This window comes from Chiloscyllium punctatum, chromosome 28 (genome assembly GCF_047496795.1).
Source record: "Chiloscyllium punctatum isolate Juve2018m chromosome 28, sChiPun1.3, whole genome shotgun sequence".
Taxonomy (NCBI): Eukaryota; Metazoa; Chordata; class Chondrichthyes; order Orectolobiformes; family Hemiscylliidae; genus Chiloscyllium; species Chiloscyllium punctatum.
The window spans coordinates 38,590,852-38,612,448 of record NC_092766.1 but is presented as its reverse complement, the minus strand read 5'-3'; the positions used below and the strand labels follow the sequence as shown (position 1 = coordinate 38,612,448).

The 21,597-nt window shown below is 45.5% G+C and overlaps 1 long non-coding RNA gene across 1 annotated transcript; it reads right to left on the bottom strand.

Moving 5' to 3' along the window:
- Positions 1–3,402: 3,402 nt before the first annotated feature.
- Positions 3,403–20,591, bottom strand: LOC140453847 (uncharacterized). The gene is made up of 4 exons (XR_011952504.1): positions 20,517–20,591; positions 18,553–18,659; positions 7,252–7,351; positions 3,403–3,741 (listed from the first exon to the last, which is right to left on the bottom strand). It is a non-coding gene; the product is annotated as an uncharacterized lncRNA (long non-coding RNA).
- Between the last annotated feature and the right edge of the window lie 1,006 nt (positions 20,592–21,597).

The window sequence follows — 21,597 nt, the reverse complement described above, 5'->3', positions numbered from 1 at the left end:
TCCATGCGCCTCGCTGTACCATTTCCCCGCACCAAAGATGGCGGCTGTAACCCAGGACCTATCATTGCCTGACGGCCAGAGACATTTTCCAATTTGCTGCAAACGTGGGAGCAGGAGTTTCTCATTCAGGACTAGCGACCTGAACAGAGTGTAATTAAACCCCGCCCAGTCTAAACTGATACATTTCATTCGGTTTCCACTGCCACTCCCCCTTTCCCATTTCCACCTCCTTCACACACCAAGGGTCATTCCGGTACCTGTGACCCTTCCTTAGATCAGATTGTAGGGATTCTAAATTTTCCCAGCTAACGTGTGGAAACAGGGCCATCGGCCCAACAAGCTCACACCCACACTCCGATGATTATCCCTCCCAAACCCATTCCCCGACCCTATTTGTCTACATTTCCCCTGACTAATGTACCTAAACAATGCATCCCAGAACACTACGGGAAATGTAGCTTGGCCAATTTACCGAACCTGCATATTTTTGGACTGCAGGAGATAGGGGATAAAGAGTAAATAATAGGTTGAGATGGAGTTCAAAGAGAGACAGGAACATTTGGAAAGACAAAGGAGTGGATAATGATCTTGCTGGGAGGGTGCATAGCTGTTAATGGAGGGGACAGGAACCTGTGTCTGGCAGCATCTCAGTGGAGGTGGTGGAAATGGTGGCTGATGATCTACGTTCTGCTGCAAAAAAGACCCTAAGCTTCCAGTTGCCTGCTCTTTAACACACAAGACTGTTCCCTGGCCAACATCTCTGTCTCAAGCTTACTGCAGTGTGCCAGTGAAACTTGATGCAAGCTGGCAGAAGACTCCAGAACATACCAAATTGCCTCCTCTTTCAAGGATTCACAATTTCCCCTCCCATGTGGTCAACAATGCCCTCCAGTGTATCTCCTCCACTTCCTGCACCTCTACTCATGAACCCCACACCTCCAACACAACAAGGATAGAATCCCCCAGTCCTCACCTTCCACCCAGATACAACACATCATCCTCTGCCAGTTCCACCACCTACAATCAGACCGCACCAATTGAGATATTTTTCCCTTCCCACCCCTTTCAGCATTCCACAAAGACCATTTCCTCTGTGACTCCCTCATTAGATCCATGCTCCCCACCAACAAACCCTCCACTCCCAGCACCTTTGCTTGCCAGTTCAAGAGGTGTAAAACCTGTGCCCACACCTTCACTTCACGTTAATCCACGGCACCAAATGATCCTCCCATATCCAGCAGAGATTTCCCTGCACGTCCAGATACCTCACCTATTTTATCCTTTGCTCTCGATGTGGTCTCCTCTACACTGGGGAGTCAGGACGCCAACTTGATTCAGAGAACATTTCTGGAACACATGCACCAAACAACTCCACCACCCTGTGGCCGACCACTTCAACGCCCTCTCCCACTCCACCAAGGACATGCAGGTTCTGGGCTGCCTCCATCGCCAAATCCCAGCCACCCGACGCCTGGAAGAATACCACCTTATCTTCCATCTTGGGACCCTTCAACCACATGGCATCATGGTTTGCTCATCTCCCCTCCCCCCGACCTTATCTCAGATCCAACCCTCCAACTCGACACTGGCCTCTTGAACTGTCGCACCTGTCCATCTTCCTTCCCAATTATCCACTCCAACCTTTCCCCATTACCTCCCATCTACATCTACCTATTGCCTTCCGAGTTCCCATCCCACCAACCCCACACACCCCTCTTATTTACCTCTCAGCCCTCTTACCTTTGGAGAGCTGATGAGTTAAGAAGCCTCCTTTCTGCATGAACAATTCTGTGAACATTTCATTCTGAGACCTCTCAGGAAATATCAGGGCAGGGTTTGTAAAGAGGTCAGATTGAATGAGGGTCTCAGTGAACAAAAGTGAGACACAGATACAGAGAGGTTTTGGGATGGATTGAATCAAATGTTATCAATTTGCACGGCTGCCAATATTACAGAAGTTACAAAGGGGAGTGATCAAGAGAGTGGAATTAGAGCAGCAAATAAATCTTAAACATTTATGCAGCTAAAGGGGATGCTGGGTAAAGATACCACAGTTAGTGCTTATTTCATTCCAGACACACCAGCCAGGGCACACATCCTTGCTGTGTCTACCAGATTGATCTCTTTCAGATTTTTGTTCATTTGAAGTGTTCCATGTTTAGATAGTCCAGAGAAGACAGCTTCATTCTCCTCAATCTCTTCTGCCAAGGCAATGCTGCTGTTAGAATTCAAGTCACTATGGTGTGTTACTGGCTGCTTCAAGGACTGGAACCGACAATTGAGACTGAAAGGTTACTGTATAAAATATCTTCAATAGTATTGCCAGATTGCCAGACACATGAGGGGCTTTAAGAAAAAGAACTTAAATGATGGGCACTGAGTATCAGAGTGCCTACTGTTGTGGGGACATTCTGTTCAGATACAATCTATTGGTAATTGTTAGAATTGACTTATCCTGGCTCCAGAGAAGTGGGCAGAGCATTATAACGGCCATCGAAGATGGTAACAAATTTCCCCTGGCTTTCAAATCGTAAATGACAGAGTAGGCATGAGTTCTGCTGGTAACGTGTATAAATTTATTCAAAATGGCTCCAATTTACTTTCAGAAACAAGTGAGAGAAAAGCACATTTCTGAGTTCTTTGCATTAGTCCAAATTTAGAAATTCAGGAGAGCTTAAGGGAGAGCTGGTGTTGGCAGTTGTAGTAATGATAGGGAAAAACTTGTTTCACAGAGAGAGAGTTCACAGATAGAAAACTCAGCTTTAACATCACATCGACTGCAGAGTCGTCCAATTCTGTAGGTCCTGATCCTTATCAGTAATATAAAAGGGGAAAGCAGCATTCCTAGCTCAGAGAAATCATTCCTATGTTAGGCAGCTGGTCGAATATTTAACCAGTCATGTGATCTGGGAAGACACCAATGTAACGGGACCAGGGCGAAGCTGTGTAAATGTGAAGAAATTTACTTACCCCTCCCAGTGGGACACTCACTGACACAGTCACACTGGGGAGAGTCTGTTCACCTGCCTCAAGTATGGGAAGGGATTTACTCGATCTTACAATCTGCTGAGGCACCAGAGCGGGCACAATGGATTTAGATCCTTCACCTGCTCCATGTGTGGGAAAGGATTCACTCAGTCCTCTGATCTGCTGAAACACCAGCGAGCTCAATCTGGAGAATGACCATTCACTTGCTCCCAATTTGGGGAGAGATTCACTCAAATGCACCACCTGCTGAGACCCCAGTGAGCCCACACAGGGGAGAGGCCATTCAGATGGTCAGGGTGTGAGAGGGGATTCAGTGATTCATCCTGACTCCCTGAGACCCCAGTGAGCCCACACAGGGGAGAGGCCATTCAGATGGTCAGGGTGTGAGAGGGGATTCAGTGAGTCATCCTGACTCCCTGAGACACCAGCGGGTTCACACTGGGTAGGAGCTGTTTCCCTCTCTGTGTGACAAGGGATTTGCTGAGACTCAACACGACTGAGACACCAGTGAGTGCACACAGGGAAGTGGTCATCCCCCTGCTCCGTGTGGTGTAGAGTTCACACATCACTGCAGGACTCTGATTCTGCAGTTACTGTCCATCAGAGTCAGGAGTGGAACTTGTAGAAGAAGGTGGTTAGCACACTTACCTTCATTGCTCAGACCACTGAGTACCGGAGTTGGGAATTTAGGTTGAGGCTGTACAGGATGTTGGGGAGGCCTCTTCTGGAATACTGTGTCCAGTTCTGGTTGTGCTGTTATAGGAAGGATATTATTAAATTGGAGCGGATTCAGAAGAGACTAACCGGGATGTTGCCATGAATGGAGGGATTGTGTCACAAGGAGAAACTGGATAGGCTGGGATGCTTTTTCACTAGAGCGTAGGAGGTTGATGGATGAACTTAGAGGTTTATAAAACCATGAAGCGTGTAGACACGGTGAATGGCCGGGGGTGGGGTGGGGGGGGGGGGGGGGGGGGAGGAATTCAAGACCTGAGTGCATACAATTTGAAAATAGATGAGAAAGGTTTAAAAAGTAAATTGGGGATTTGTTTTTACTTTTACATGTGTGAAGTGAACTCCCAGAAAAAGAGGCAGCTGTGAATACAATTACAATGTTTCAAAGACATTTAGACAAGTACATAAATAGGAAATGTTTGGATGAATGTGGACCAAGCGGAGGGAGGGGCGATTAGATGAGTTGGGAATTATGGTCGACACGGAATGGTTTAACCACAGGGTCTGTCTCTGTTCTGTATCACTTTATGACTTTAACTCTCACTATCTTTGTGAATTCCTCCATGCTCACAACTCCCCAGATCACTGTCACCTCATCCAGGCTAAACTCTTCCTTATCTCGAGAAATCCTCTCTAGCCTCAGAACCATCGCTATCTCTGGTATCACAAACATCTCAATCTCTGTAACATCCTCCAATCTCCTCCTGTCTCATCACCCTCACGATCTCTAATCTTGACAACCTCCACAAATCTGTCCTTCTCCACATTAAACACTGATGCCACACGTTTAGTATCCCCCCAAAACCCCATCTCCTGCATCTTCACACATAGGATGCCTTGCTGATCTTTGAGGTGGCCTATTCTCTCTCTAGTGACCCATTTGCTCTTAATGTATTTCTAAAAACCATTTCCCTATTCGCCAAAGCGGTCTCCTGTCCCCTTTTTGCCTTACTGATTTAACTCTTAAGTATATTCCACTTGCCTTTATACTCAAAGGATGTTTGTGATTTTTGGATTGGAATAAATGCGAAATATTACATCTTGATAAAACAAACGAAGGCTGGACTTACACTGATTAAAAGTTGGGCCTCGGATAGTGATATGGAACAAAGAGACCGAGGGGTTCAGGTCTTTGAACTATGTGTCACATGCAGACGGGGTGGTTCAGAAGCGGTTTAGCACATTTGCCTTCATTGCTCAGATCTTTGAATATAGGAGTTAGGACGTTATGTTGAGGTTGTACAGGATGTTGGGGAGGCCTCTTCTGGAATACTGTGTCTAGTTCTGGTTGTGCTGTTATAGGAAGGATGTTATGAAATTGGAGCAGGTTCAGAATAGATTTACCAGGATGGTGATGGGAATGGATGGTTTGAGTTATAAGCAGAGTCTGGATAGGCTGGGTCCTTTTTCACTGGAGCACAGGAGGCTGAGGGGTGACCTTATTACAGGTTTATAAAATCTTGAAGAGTTTCGGTAATGTGAACAGCAGGTGCCCTTTCCAGGAGGGGGCGCGATTCAAGATTGGGGACATACGTTTCTCACGTTAAAAAGTAAGGCTTTAAAAAGAAGTTCCGGATTTTATTTTTTGTTTCTGCACAGAGAGTGGTTCACATGTGGAATAAACTTGCAGAGGACATGGTAGATGTGAATGCAATTACAATTTCAGGGTGGCACAGTAGCTCAACGGTTAGCACTGCTACCTCTCAGCGCCAGGGACACAGGCTCAATTCCTGTATTGGGTGACTGTCCATGTGGAGTTTGCATATTCTTCCCCATGACAGCGTGGGTTCCTCCAGGTGCTCCCGTTTCCTCCCACAATCCACAGATGTACAGGGTAGGTGAACTGGCCGTGCTCAATTGCCCATCGTGTTCAGGGATGATTGGGTTGAGTGAATTAGTCAGGTGTAAATATAGAGCAGAAGGGTAGGGGAATGGGATTCTAATAGGAAAAAAAAACATTTGGACCCGTATATCAATAGGGAATGCTCGGATGGACTTGGACCAAGTGGAGGCAGATGCGATTAGTTCAGTTCGAATTTATGGTCGACACGGACTGGTTGGACCACAGGGTCTGTGTCGATGCTGTGTAACTTTATGACTCGTTATCTCTGTAAATTCCTCTATGTTTGGAACTCTCCCTATCAGTGTCACCTCCTCCAGCCTTACAAATCCTCCTCATCTCTATAATTCCACTCCAGCCTCAATATCCAAAAACCTCTATCACAAAATATCTCTATCTCTGTAACATCCTCCATCCTCACAATCCTTTCCAACTTGCATCTCCTCCAGCTTCATTATCCTCCCCATGTCTAATCCCCTCCAGTCTCTCAAAGCTCTGCTATATGTCCTTTCAGGATGCCCAATGTTTATTTCTCACTTGATAATGGCCCTTTACAATTCCTGCGCTGAGCTTCTGAATTTCCTCTTAAACCTCTGCGTCTCACTTTCCTCCCAAGAAAATCGACCAATCACATGTCATCTATTCTAGTGTTACCTTTTCTGACCTGATGTCCAATGGAGCCTGTCATATTCTTATAATAAACATCTCAGCGGTAAACAGAACAGAAAAACGCTCTGGTGGTCCATCGAGTCTGTGAGAAAGAAAACTACCACCGAACTATCCTCATCTATTTTCCAGTACTTGTGGAAAAGTGTCATCTATCATGGCATAGCAAGTGCACACTAAATACATCTCAAATGTTTTGGGGATTTGTGTCTCCCACCCTCACAGACAGTGAGGTTGAGTGCAACTGTTGCTCAATGATGACATCACCCACAGGAACACAGAGTAGCTGGGTCTGTGCAAACCAGAGATCGCCCACAAATTGGAAAGGATGGCAGGGTCCCTGAGAGGGGGCACAGGAGAGTTACCAGGATGGTTCAAGGAATGGGGGATTTTAGTTGCAGGGACATGGGTGTTGTTCATACATATCAAGAATATCCATCTATAATAGATGGACTCTCATTCTCAACCTCTCCCCTTGCTTGGGCTGTGGTAACCTTCAGGTTAAACCACCACCAGACATCTCACCCTAATAAGAGAGCAGCCCTATGGTCTGGTAGGACAATACTGACTTTACCTTTTAGACAGTGATGCCACTGTGCATCGGGGGTGGAGAGAGGGAATGCTGAAGGTGGTGGATGGGACACCACTCAGGCACAGTGCTTTGTCCTGGAGGATGTTCGCTTTCTTTAATACTGTTGAGGGCTGCACTGATGCAGGCAAGTGGAGAATGTTCCAACACGATCCTGATGTGTGCCTTACAGAGAGCAAACAAACACTGGGGAATCAGGGGTTTGGGAAAACTGAGATTGTTCTCCTTGTAGCAAAGGAAATTGAGGGGAGCTGAGAGACAAGTGCTTACAAAACATATACATCAGGATGTTAAACCTTACACTCATCAATTCATCGTAAATGGATTACTGGACACATATTGAAGATTTCGGGGAGATCGATTGACAGGGTGGTTTGATTCAAAGGAGAATTTTTATGCAGAAAATGGAATTGAGCTGGAACAAAATACTCACACACAGTGCAAATATCCAGGTCCTGATGAATGGAGTAATTCAATCAGAGTTTGGCGTTACAATTACTGAGATTCCTATCTGAATATCCACCTGTAGTATCCTGTAATACAAGTTTATAAAATCTGTCACTGTCAGGTCAGGTTAGAAACTCACACCATCCCCTCCTCCTGGTCCAGGATGACTGTACACATCACCCCTTGTGGAGACCAGCAGTCAGTTCAGGGGGAAATCTGTGTGGGTTTCTATGAGTTTCCACCTTGGGACTTCATGTGACTGAACAGGGCAGATCTTTGACACATGGAAGAGAATGTTCCAAGAGTCAGTGAGATGCGGACAGCAGGATTTTCTTCCTTTTCTTTCCTTCCGTGCTGCTGCTGTGCCTCATCAATAAAACATGGGGTGTGAAAGGCTCATGCAGCTTGATGGGCAAGTTCTGACCAATGTGCAGCAAGATCCTCCCAATCATTCCAAAGAGTCTCTCTGAAAAGACAGCAACTCAGCATGCTTCACACTGCCCGGTGCTCCCTGGAAAGGTTGAGAAGAATGAGGGGGGAATCTCCGAGAAAATTCAGACCAGTTTACTTCCAAAAGGATTATAAACTGTTTACAGAGAGGGATTCGTTGGAGACGTGGACACCAAGTTGGCAAATGGAGCATAACTTGGGATAATGTGAAGTTGTTCATTTTGGAGGAGTTAATAAAAGAACAATGGACTATTTAAATGGTAGAAACTGTAGAAAACTGCAACACAAAAGAGACCAGGAGGTAATCGTGCAGGAAACACAGAAAGCCAGCACACAGTTACAACAGGTCATCAGGAAGGGAGATGAAACGTTGTTCCTTGTTTGAAGGGATTTTGCAGTGTAAGAGTTTGGAGTATATACCTGAGAGCAACTTTATAAAGTGCGAGTGAGACTACATATGGAATAATGAGAGACGTTTTGGACCCTTTATATAAGGAAAGACATCACTTCATCGGAGGCATTTAGAGAAGATTGACAGGGATGATCCCTGGTTTGCAGGGACTCTCTTTTAAGAAAAGGCTGAAGAAGTTGGGACTCGACTCACTGGATTTGGGGGAGAATGAGAGGGGATCTTATTGAAACACATTGGCTTATTAAGGGATATAAAAGGGTAAATACTGAGAGGATGTGTCCCATCATGAGGGAACCTGGAACCAGACTCTGGGTCATTTGCAGAATCAAGGGTTCTGTTTTAGATTTGTCAACTTTAATGCAACACAGACATGGGTAAGGGGTTTCAATAGCAATGGAGCTGGGGTGAGGTGGAGAAAAGCAACATTTTAGAGATTGGAGTTCCTGGTGTTTGCGATTGTGTCAATGTCTGATCAGAAGATCACCTTGGGGTCAGAATATGAGAGTAATATTATGAAGAGTGTAGGTCTGCCTCAGGCATTTCCCAGTGAGAGGGAGGGGCTCAGCAGTAAGGGAAGGGAATTTGTAATAGCAACTGAAGGCAATGGGTTTAACCATTGCAGTGTTTCATTGGAGGAAATTGCAGCCAATCGAGTGGTAACCAGTTTTATGAATGAGTAACAGTGGAGCAATAGAGAGGGATGATAGGGAGAGAGAGCTGGGCATTGTCAGTGTACATGTGAAACCAATACGATGTCACATCCTGGCAGTATGTAGGTGAGATACAGGAGGGGACAAAGATAGATCCTGGATGGACACCACATATGAGGAATCCAGAAAGGAAAGGGAGTATGGAGATGGAGCAGGATTTTCCAACAACCTTGAGGTCAAATATTAGTTCTTAGCAGAATTGGAGAGAAGGACGTAACCAGAAAGGACAGACAGGACAGGGAACAATATTTGTGAATGGGTGAGGGGGAGTGACTCCAAAACTGCTATTTCTACATCAGTGACATCACCCAACTCCACCCTAGTCTCAGCTCATTTACTGAAATATTTGTCCATCCCTGTGTTATCTCCAGGCTTCGTTATCTAAACACAGACCTGGCCAGCCTCCCACATTCAACTTACATATAAGCTCAAGAATATCTAAAACCCTACTGCCCAAGTGCTCACTTGTACCAAAACTTGTTGATCCATCAAAAGGCTCCTATTTACAAGCAACAATTTAAAATTCTCTCGCTTGATGTAATTCCTGGCTGTGAACATCCCTGTCTCCCTGCACCACACAACCTGAGAGACCTCGACAACTCATTTTCTTTCAGACTCCCAAAGATGTGTTTATTCATTGCTTCACCGGTCTGGCTGTTTTGACAGTTGCCAAGGCAACACAGTCTGGAATTCGCACCCTGACCCTCTCAGACTTGCTTTCCTCCTTTAAGGTATTCCTGAAAACCTGCTTATTTGGCAATACTTTTGATCACCTGACCTAATATCCCCATCTGTGGCCTTATGTCAGAAATTCTCAATTTCTGTGAAATTATAAAAATGATAAAAATACAAACTGTTGTTAATTTGCACACACATTGTCAACTCTTCACTGTCGCTGAGTGAATAATCTGTAACATCTCTTACCCAAGAACATTGTGGGAGCACCTTCACCACACCAACTGCAGCTGTACAAGGTAGTCAAACATCACCCTCTCCACAGGCAATGGGACTCTTGTTTTCCGATGTGCACTAAGTTCTGTAAAACGTCTCAGCCCGTTCCATTAAAATTTCCTTCTCTTCCTGGTCAATATGTCTTTCCTTAACCATGCCCTGCACCTTCACACATTTCTAATGCCTTGGTCACAACATCACAGTGCTGCCAGTGAAGGTTATCACGTGGTATCACTTTATTCCTGATGAAGGGCTTTTGCCCGAAACGCCGATTTCGCTGCTCCTTGGATGCTGCCTGAACTGCTGTGCTCTTCCAGCACCACGAATCCAGAAGCTTATCACGTGGTTGAGTGGAGCCACGCCTCTCATTCACTCAGACCAACCGGCACTACCTTGCCTTCCAGCCCCGTTCCCATCCTCTTATTGGTCCTGCACTGAGATCAATCACCAGAGGCCCTTTGTGGGCTGGAGCATGCTCAGTGCTTCCTGCTTTTGCTGCTGTTCATCAGGTATGAGAGTGTTAATTCCTGTTTCTCCTCATGTCGGACATTAACAACAACGACCTTCATTGTATGGAGCCTTTCACACTGACAATTCTCCTAAAGTGCTTCACGAATGCTGGAAATATTGATTAAAGAGAACAACTTTAAGATACATCTTTGAGGAGTACAGAGGGGGTTGGGAAGGTCATTTAAGAGGTTTTTAGATCAGACAAACCATCTAAAGAGCAACTCACCCAGACCCATTCCCCTACATCTAACACTACGGGCAATTTAGCATGGCCAATTCACCTCACCTGTACATTTTTGGACTGTGGAGGAAACCGGAGCACCCGGAGGTAACCCACGCAGACACTGGCAGAATGTGCAAACTCCACACAGACAGTTGCCTGAGTCAGGAATTGAACCCGGGTCTCTGGCACTGTGAGGCAGCAGGGCTAACCACTATGCCACCGTGCCACCCATCTGCAACTCTGTCCTCTGCAGCTCCAATCATGGAGTGATGTCTGTGGAGAACAGCTTACAACGGAGACAGTTAGTGGCTCACCATAGTTTAACAACCCCATGTCCTAGCCCCCCCAACCCCACACCCCAGTCCTTGTTCTCACAGCCTGTCATTACACATTACCTATGGTTAGCCACTAACAGTTTCCATTAATAGCTAGTAGCCCTCCCCCAGCCAGAACGTTATCCACTCCTTTATCCAACCCTTCTTCTCGCTCTATCCCCACCTATCCTTTACTCCTTACACCCTCCCCTACACCCTACCTTCTGCATATAAACCAACATTTTTTCTCTCAGTATCAGTTCTGAGGAAGGGACACTGGGTCTGAAACTTTAACTCTGACATTTCATCACAGAAACTGCCAGACCTGCTGAGCTTTTCCAGAACCTCCTGGTTGTTGTTTCTGATTTACATCTTCCACAGTTCTTAAGGTTTTAATTTACCAGGAGTTTGTAATTATGGTCCCACAGCCTCTGTCCCAGTCTCTGCTGTCTCTCCCAACCTCAAACAGTGACACTGCACCTGCACAGCTCATGGACAGGTGTTGTCTTGCTGGCCACACCCCTCATTCACTCCCATTGGCTGCAGGACCATACAGACTCTCCTCCCATTGGTCTGGAGCTGCCGTCAATCAGCCGGGCCCCATTGTGATGAGAGCGGAGGGCTAATCCCTCTCTCTGCCCTGGGATGTGCTTCATCATTCACAGTAAATGGGGCAGTATCACAGAGCACAGGGCCTGGGGGCTATTCAGCCCATTGGGGCTGTACTCTCTCCCTCTGGAGATGCTACACATCTGCCCCAATACCACGTGACAGAGAGGCAAAGAACAGGGAGAGAGTGCAGTTGAACACGTGGCTGCAAGGATGGTGTAGGAGGGAGGGCTTCAGATATTTGGACAATTGGACTGCATTCTGGGGAAGGTGGGACCTGTATAAACAGGACGGGTTGCACCTGAACCAGAAGGGCACCAATATCCTGGGGGGTAGGTTTGCTAGCACTCTTCGGGGGGGTTTAAACTAATTTGGCAGGGGAATGGGATCCGGACTTGTAGTCCAGCAAGTAAGCTAGCTGTGTGTCAGGATGTCCAAGACTGTAGGGAGGCTGTGGAGAAGGTAGCACTGACAGGGACTACTTGCAGACACAGAGATGGGCTCAAGTGCGTATACTTCAATGCAAGGAGTATCAGAAATAAGGTGGGTGAACTTAAGGCGTGGATCGGTACCTGGGACTACGATGTTGTGGCCATCACGGAAACATGGATAGATGAGGGACAGGAATGGCTGTTGGAGGTTCCTGGTTACAGATGTTTCAGTAAGATTAGGGAGGGTGGTAAAAAAGGAGGGGGGGTGGCATTGCTAATTAGAAATGGTATAACGGCTGCAGAAAGGCAGTTTGAGGGGGATCTGCCTCTGGAGGTAGTATGGGCTGAAGTCAGAAATAGGAAAGGTGCAGTCACCTTGTTGGGTGTTTATTATAGGCCCCCCAATAGCAGCAGAGATGTGGAGAAACAGATTGGGAAACAGATTTTGGAAAGGTGCAGAAGCCACAGGGTCGTAGTCATGGGCGACTTCAACTTCCCAAATATTGATTGGAAGCTCTTTAGATCAAGTAGATTGGATGGGGCGGTGTTTGTGCAGTGTGTCCAGGAAGCTTTTCTAACGCAGTATGTAGATTGTCCAACCAGAGGGGAGGCCATATTGGATTTGGTACTCGGTAATGAACCGGGACAAGTGGTGGGCTTGTTAGTGGGTGAACATTTTGGTGATGGTGACCACAATTCTGTGACTTTCACCTTGGTTATGGAGAGAGATAGGTGCGCACAACAAGGAAGTTTTTACAATTGGGGGAAGGGAAATTACGATGCTGTAAGACAGGATTTGAGGAGCATACGTTGGGAGCATAGGCTGTCAGGGAAGGATGTGGTGGAAATGTGGAACTTTTTCAAGGAGCAGATACGACGTGTCCTTGATATGTATGTACCGATCAGGCAGGAAAGAAATGGTCGTGTGAGGGAGCCTTGGTTGACGAGGGAGGTTGAATGTCTAGTAAAGAGGAAGAAGGAGGCTTACATAAGGTTGAGGAAACAAGGTTCAGAAAGAGCAGTGGAGGGATACAGGATAGCCAGACGGGACCTGAAGAAAGGGATTAGGAGAGCTAAGAGAGGGCATGAAAAATCCCTGGCGGATAGGATCAAGGATAACCCCAAGGCATTCTATGCGTATGTGAGAAACCTGAGAATGACGAGAACGAGGGTAGGTCCGATCAAGGACAATGGTGGGAGACTGTGTATTGAGTCGGAAGAGATAGGAGAGGTCTTGAACAAGTACTTCTCTTCAGTATTTACGAACGAGAGGGACCGTATTGTTGAAGAGGAGAGTGTGAAATGGACTGATAAGCTAGAAGAGATACCTGTTAGGAAGGAAGATGTGTTGGACATTTTGAACAACTTGAGGATAGACAAGTCCCCCGGGCCTGACGGGATATATCCTAGGATTATGTGGGAAGCAAGAGAGGAAATTGCAGTACCGTTGGCAATGATCTTCTCGTCTTCACTGGCAACTGGGGTGGTACCAGGGGACTGGAGATTAGCGAATGTTGTGCCGCAGTTCAAAAAAGGGAATAGGGATAACCCCGGGAATTACAGGCCAGTTAGTCTTACTTCAGTGGTAGGCAAAGTAATGGAAAGGGTACTGAGGGATAGGATTTATGAGTATCTGGAAAGACACTGCTTGATTAGGGACAGCCAGCACGGATTTGTGAAGGGTAGGTCTTGCCTTACAAGTCTTATTGAATTCTTCGAGGAGGTGACCAAGCATGTGGATGAGGGTAGAGCAGTGGATGTAGTGTACATGGATTTTAGTAAGGCATTTGATAAGGTTCCCCATTGTAGGCTTAAGCGGAAAGTCAGGAGGCATGGGATAGAGGGAAATTTGGCCAATTGGATAGAAAACTGGCTAACCGGTCGAAGTCAGAGAGTGGTGGTAGATGGTAAATATTCAGCCTGGAGCCCGGTTACAAGTGGAGTTCCGCAGGGATCAATTCTGTGTCCTCTGCTGTTTGTAATTTTTATTAATGACTTATATGAGGGAGTCGAAGGGTGGGTCAGTAAATTTGCAGATGATACAAAGATAGGTGGAGTTGTGGACAGTGAGGAGGGCTGTTGCCGGCTGCAGAGGGACTTAGATATGATGCAGAGCTGGGCTGAGGAGTGGCAGATGGAGTTCAACCCTGCCAAGTGTGAGGTTGTCCATTTTGGAAGAACAAATAAGAATGCGGAATACAGGGTTAATGGTAGGGTTCTTGGTCAGGTGGAGGAACAGAGGGATCTTGGGGTCTATGTTCATAGATCTTTGAAAGTTGCCACTCAGGTGGATAGAGTTTGTAAGAAGGCCTATGGAGTGTTATCGTTCATTAGCAGATGGATTGAATTCAAGAGTTGTGAAGTGATGTTGCAGCTGTACAGGACTTTGGTTAGGCCACACTTGGAGTACTGTGTGCAGTTCTGGTCGCCTCACTTTAGGAAAGATGTGGAAGCTTTGGAGAGGGTGCAGAGAAGATTTACCAGGATGTTGCCTGGAATGGAGAGTAGGTCGTACGAGGATAGGTTGAGAGTTCTCGGCCTTTTCTCATTGGAACGGCGAAGGATGAGGGGTGACTTGATAGAGGTTTATAAGATGATCAGAGGAATAGATAGAGTAGACAGTCAGAAACTTTTTCCCAGGGTACAACAGAGTGTTACAAGGGGACATAAATTTAAGGTGAAGGGTGCAAGGTATAGGGGAGATGTCACGGGTGGGTTCTTTACCCAGAGAGTGGTGGGGGCATGGAATACGCTGCCCGTGGGAGTGGTAGAGTCAGATTCATTGGCGATCTTTAAGCGGCATTTGGATAGGTACATGGATGGGTGCTTAATCTAGGATAGAAGTTCGGCACAACATCGTGGGCCGAAGGGCCTGTTCTGTGCTGTATTGTTCTATGTTCTATGTTCTATGTTCTATTTGCCCACAGCCCCCCAAATCTTTCCTTAAAAATTAAAATTCCAAGTCTATTTCAGAATACCTGCTGAATCTGTGTCGTTCAGAATGTTCCAGATGCTCAGAACTTACTGAGTACAATAATGTTCACATTTTCGTTTTGTATTATTTGCCAATTACTTGAAAGTAGTTACGAAAAGTTGTGACAGTATTAACAATACCTCTCTCCGCAAATTCAAGACCTTGGAACCAAATCTGCACCTGGTCAAAATCACTGCTTCACCTTCTCAGCTCCAAGGATATTATCTGTGCTGCAGCTTGCTCTCCACAAAAGAGGAACGCATCTTAGTTTATTAACGTCATAGACATATACAGCACAGAAACAGATCTTCGGTCCAATTCATCCATGCCAACTAGGAATCCTAAACTACTGGAGTCCCATTTGCCAGCTGTTGGCCTGCATCCATCACAACCCTTCCTGTTCACGTACCCAATCGGATGCCTTTTAAATGTTGTGATTTTATCAGTCTCCACTACTTCATCTAGCAGCACATTCCATACACACACCACACTCAGCTTGAAAACGTTGCCCTTAGATTCCTTTTAAATCTTTGCCCTCTCAACCATGTGCTCTAGTTTTGGAGCGACCTAACCTTAGGAAAGAGAACCTTGGCTGCCCACCTTATCCATGCCCCTCGTGATTTTATAAATCTCCATGAAGTCACCTCTCAGTCTTGGACTCTCCAGGGAAATTAACCCCAGCCTATTCGGCCTCTCTCTGTAGCCCAAATCCTTCAAACCTGGCAACGTTTTTGTAAATCTTGTCCGAACCTTTTCACGTTTCACAACATCCTTCCCAGAACAGGGAAAATCAAACTGAAAACAGAATTCGAGAAGTGGCTTAATCAATGTATTTTAAATGTTGTAATTGTACTCTCCTTCACCCCTTCCCTTGGCAGCTCACTCCAAACATGCACTGCCCTCAAACTGTCCAACTCTGGCAAAGTCCTTGCAAACATTTTCTGAAATGTTTCAAGTTTTACAACATCATTCCTGGAACAGGGAGATTGGAACTGAAAACAGAATTCCAGAAGAGCCTTAATCAATGTCCTGTACAGCAACAACATGACGGAGAGCATAACAAACGCTGCATTCACTCCCTTACCTACCTGTGACTCTACTTTCAAGGAACTATGAACCTGCACTCCAAGGTCTCTTTGTTCAGCAACACTTCCCAGGACCTTCCCAGTTAGTGTTTCAGTCCTACCCTGATTTGTCTTTCCAAAATCCAACAGCTAACATTTATCTCAATTGAACTCTATCTGCCATTCCTTGCTCCACTGGCCCATCTGATCAAGATCCTGTTGTAATCTGAACTAACCTTCTTCGCTGTCCACTACATCTCCAATTTTGGTGTCTTGTGTAAAGCTGCTAACCATATCTCATATATTCACATCCAAGTCATTTATATAAGGACCCAATAATTGATCCTTGTAGCACACTGCTGCTCACAGTCCTCCAGTCCACAAAGCAAACCTCCATCATCACCCTCTGTCTCCTACCATCAAGCCAGTTTCGTACCCAAATGGCTTGTTCCCCTTCATTCCATGTTATGTAACCCTGCTAACCAGTCTGCTTTGTGGAACATTGTCGAATGTCGATATAAACAACGTTCACAGCCTGGTTTAATCAATTTTCTTTGTCACTTCAAAACATTCAGTCAAGTTAGTGAGACACGATTGTGCATGTACAAAGCCACATTGACAACAGTCAATGATTATTCCTTACTTTTCCAAATAGATGGATATCCTGTCCCTCAGAATCCTTTCCAACAACTTGCCTGCCACTGACTTCAGGCTCACTATTCTCTTGTTCAATGGCCTCTCCTTACCACCTTTTAAAAATAATGGCACCTCATCTGTCGCTATCAATGATACAAATACCTCAGGAGAGGCCCAACAATCACTTCCCTAGATTTCCACAAAGTTCCGGGATACATCTGATCAGGTCCCAGGGCTTTATTCAACTTGATGCGATTCAAGACATCCAGTAACACCTCCACTGTAACATGGATACTTTACAAGTTCTCTCTGTTTATTTCTCCAAACTCTCGAGCTTCCATATCTTTCTCCAGTAAAAATGACGTGAAATATTTCCATATCTTTCCCACCCCTGGTGGTTCCATAGACAGCCTCGTTAATCTTTATGGGGTCCTATTCTCTGGTCCAGTTAATCTTTTGTCTGTGATATATTTGTTTGATCTCTTTGGATTCTACTTAAACCATTTCCTGAAGCTATTTCATGTCAAACAGCATCAGCAGCAAGCAACAGAGCTAAACGATCCCACAACCAATAGATCAGATCGGAGCTCTGCAGTTCTGCCACACCCAGTTGTGAACGGTGATGGACAATTAAACAACTCACTGGAGGAAACATCACAGATATCCCCACCCTTACTGGTGAAGGGGTCTCACACGCCCACGCACCAGATAAGATGACAGCATTTGCAGCAATCTTCAGCCAGAAGTGCAAAGTGGGATGATCCATCTCAGCCTTCTCCAGTGATTTCCAACATCACAGATGTGAGTTTTAAGCCAGTTTGATTCAGTGTAAATAACATCAATAAATGGTTAAGTAGTGCAAAGGCTACGGGCCCTACCAATATTCTGGCAATAATACTGATGGTTTGAGCTCCAGAACTTGCCACCCACCAAGCTAAGGACTGCTCCAGCCCTGGCATCTAGCGACAATGTGGAACCTTGCCCAGGGATGTTCAGCACAAAAACACAGGGCAATGCAACCCAAGCAATTTCCATCTGTCAGTCCACACTCGATCAGCAGTAAAGTGATGGAAGATGTCATCAACAGGGGTATCAAGCAGCATCTGCACAGCAATAGCCAGCTGAGTGAAACTCATTTTAGGCTCCACCAGGGTCACTCAGCTCCCGATTGTGTTACGGCCCTGATTCACAACCTGACAACCAGCTGAATCTCAGAGGTGAGGTGAGGGTGACAGCCCAGTCCCACTCCAAGATCACTATTTCTAGCTGATTCTACCCTTGTCTCAGCTCATATACTGTCATCCACCTTGTATTATCTCCAGACGTCAGTATCCAAACACACTCCTGGCCAGCTTCCCACATTCAATCTCCCTGTAATCTTAAGAAAAACTAAATCTCTGCTGCCCAAGTACTCCCTCGTACCAAAACTTGTTGATCCATCACAAGGCTCCTATTCATAATCAACAACATAGAGCCACAGAGATGTACAGAATGGAATCAGACCCTTCAATCCAACCCGTCCATGCCAACCAGATATTCCAACCCAATTCCGTCCCACCTGCCAGCATCCGGCCCACATCCCTCAATTTAAAATTCTGACCCTTGATTTAATTCCTGATTGTGATCATCCCTAGCTTGCCGCATCACACATCCGTGAAGACCTCGACAACCTAAACTGTTCGAGACTCCCAATGATCTATTAATTCATTACTTCACCTGTGTGGCTGCTTTTACAGTTGCCAAAGCATCATTTTCTGAAATTCGCAGCCAAAACCTCACAGGTCTGCTTTCCTCCTTTAAGACATTCCTCAAAGCCTGCTTATTTGGCAATGCTTTTGGTCACCTGACCTAATATCATCAGTCTCTGACCTTATGTCTAAAGTTCCCAATAATATTTTTGTGAAATTATAAGCATGATGATAAAACTACAAACTGTTCTTGATTTGGACATTATCTTCAAATCATCACTGTTGCTGTAATGAATACTCTGTAATATCTCTTACCTAATCACATTGTGGGAGTACCTTCACCACACAAACTGCAGCTGTACAAGAAAGTCAAACATCACCCTCTCCACAAGCAACAGGGCTTTGGCATTAATCACTGGTATCTGTGGAAGGAGAAACACAGTTGATGTTTCAGGGAGTGCAAAACAGATTACAGGGAATGAAAATGGTGCAGAATTTGATAGTCCGAAATGGAAGGAAAATACACTTGCTTATTGGAAAAAAGAATTCTTGAGTGTCAAAGATTTTCCAGAAAGAAAATTAATAAGCAGCACATCGTCAGGGGCTGGGCGGCAGAGAAAAATTAACTTACAAAAATGTCTGTAAAAGTAATCGTAAAATACTAAACAGACCAAAAATACACCCATTGTTTGATACTGAGCAAGCTAGATATTGGCAAAGTGCTCATAAGGGAGCCCAGAGATGAAGTAGAGCTGTATAAGCTGTTATGATCCCACAGTCATAGAGACGTGTTGCACCGACACAGACCCTTCGGTTTAACTCATCCATGCCAACCCGGTATCCGAACCTAGTCTATTCCCATTTGCCAGCACTTGGCCCATATCCCTGTAAACGCTTCCTAATCATATCATGTGTCTATTTAGATGCCTTCAACAAGTTTTAATTGTACTAGCCTCCACCACTTCCTCTGGCAGCTCATTCCACCCACTGCATGAAAGAGTTGCCCTTTAGCCCCCTTTGAATTTTTGCCCCGTTAACCCTAAAGCAATGTCCTCTACTTTTGGACACCACTACTCCAGGGAAAACACCTTGTTCATTTACCCTGTTCATGCTCCTCATGATTGTATAAATCTCCATAACATCACCGCCCAGCCTATGGCACTCCAGGGAAAACAGCCCCAGCCTTTTATGCCTCATCCTGTAGCTCAAATCCTCGAACCCTAACAACATCCTTGTAAGTCTTTTTTGAAACCTTTCAAGTTTCACAGCACCCTTCTGATAGGAGGCAGGCCAGAATTGCACACAATATTCCAAAAGTGGCCTAATTAATGTCCTGTACAGCAACATGACATCCCACATCCTATATTCAATGCTCTAGCCAATAAAGGAAAATACACTGAACACCTTCTTCATCATCCTATCTACCTGCAACTTGACTTGGAAGGACTATGAACCTGCAGTCCAAGGTCTCTTTGTTCTGCAAACGTCTCCAGGGCCTTTCCATTCAGTGTATAAGTCCTGGGCTGAAAAACGTATTGCTGGAAAAGCACAGCAGGTCAGGCAGCATCCAAAGATCGGGATAATCGACATTTCGGGCATGAGCCCTTCTTCAGCAATCCTGAAGAAGGGCTCATGCCCGCAATGTCGATTCTCCTGATCTTTAGATGCTGCTTGACCTGCTGTGATTTTCCAGCAACACATTTTTGAGCTCTGATCTCCAGCATCTGCAGTCTTCACTTTCCCCTAGTGTATAAGTCCTGCCTTGACTTGCTTTTCCAAAATGCAGCACCTCACATTTATCAAAATTAATCCGTATCTGATCAATATTTCACTGTAACCTGAGGTAACCTTCTTCACTATGCACAATACCTCCAATTTTGAATGACCTGCAAACTCAGTTACGATAGCAAGTCCTTTAAATGAATGACGAAACAAATCCAGAAATAAACATTCATTACTCTGAGTTTGAATGTACTCTGTGTAAATCCTGCCCAATGACTCTGTACCAGAGAAAGGCTGCACATGCGCCTGGCTGCACCTTGCCCCCTACAAAGATGGCGGCTGCGCACGTGTCCAGTGAATCGTTGCCCCGAATAAAGATGGCGGTGCTCACTCAGGCCTGCAGCCGCGCTGAGGCAATTTCCCGTTGACTACAAACACGGGACTGGGACGTTCAAATTTGTGTTTTCCGACGTGCACAACATGCTTGTAAAACCTCTCCCCTCATAGCAATACAGTTTTTCTCCCGTTTCCCTCTGTTTATTTGTTTCTTTCCTTACCGTATCCTTTCGCTCCAAAACTTCCCGAAAATTCATTACAGCGACTCTCCGCTGCGCGCGAGGGTAACCACGTGGTTTAGTCTAGTTCTGCGCCTAGTTCACTTTGATTGGTTGGAGGACCAACCTCCCCTGGTCCTCCAGTTCCGCCCACCGTCCTTTCATTGGTCCGGTGCTGACATCAATCACCCCTGGTCCCTTTGTTGGCTCGAGCATGCACTGTGCGTCCTGCTTTCGCTGATATGTTGGATAATGTGATGGGAGAGTTCACTGAGGGGAAGGATCCCTTTGTGTGAGCTCTGCAGTAGATTTCCTTTATTCATGGAGGGAATTGCCTTCCTACTCATGACTGTACAGCTGTGATTGATGAACCAATGCCAAATGATCCAGTACATAAACACACCATTTTCACAACATCTGAGATCTTCAGCACATTGTATCACACTCTTCTTTGGAGATAAAAAAAGCATGAAATGGAGCCTCAAGGAATCAGAACAGGAGTAGGGCATTCATTCCCTTCGGCTTGTTCCCCCATTCTATCAGATCATGGCTGGGCCAACCCAGACCTCAACACCTCTTTTATGCTTGATCCGCATAGCCCTCAACTGCTCAATATTTCAAAAATCTATCTGCCCTCTTTTAGAATAATTTGAGACAGAATCATAAATTCCCTACTGTGTGGAAACAGGCCCTTCAGCCCAACAAGCCAAGCTGACCCTCTGATGACGAACCCAACCAGATCCATTCCCCTTCCACATTTAACTTTCACAATTTTTGGTGCTAGAAAATTCTAGCCATTCACTGAGAGAAAAAAATTCTTTACATTTTTTACAAAATGAATGTTCCCTTATGTAATGTTTAGTTTGAGACTTCATTGGTGCTAGAAGATCGAGTCAACATCTACCCTGTCAAGCTCCTCAGAACCTTGTTTCCATAAGATCACCCCTTATATTATGTGGGTGGCACAGTGGTTAGCACTGATATCTCACAGTGCCAAAGACCTGGGTTTAATTCCTGCCTCAGGTGACTCTCTGTGTGGAGTTTGCACGTTGTCTGCGTGGGTTTCCTCCGGGTGCTCCGGTAT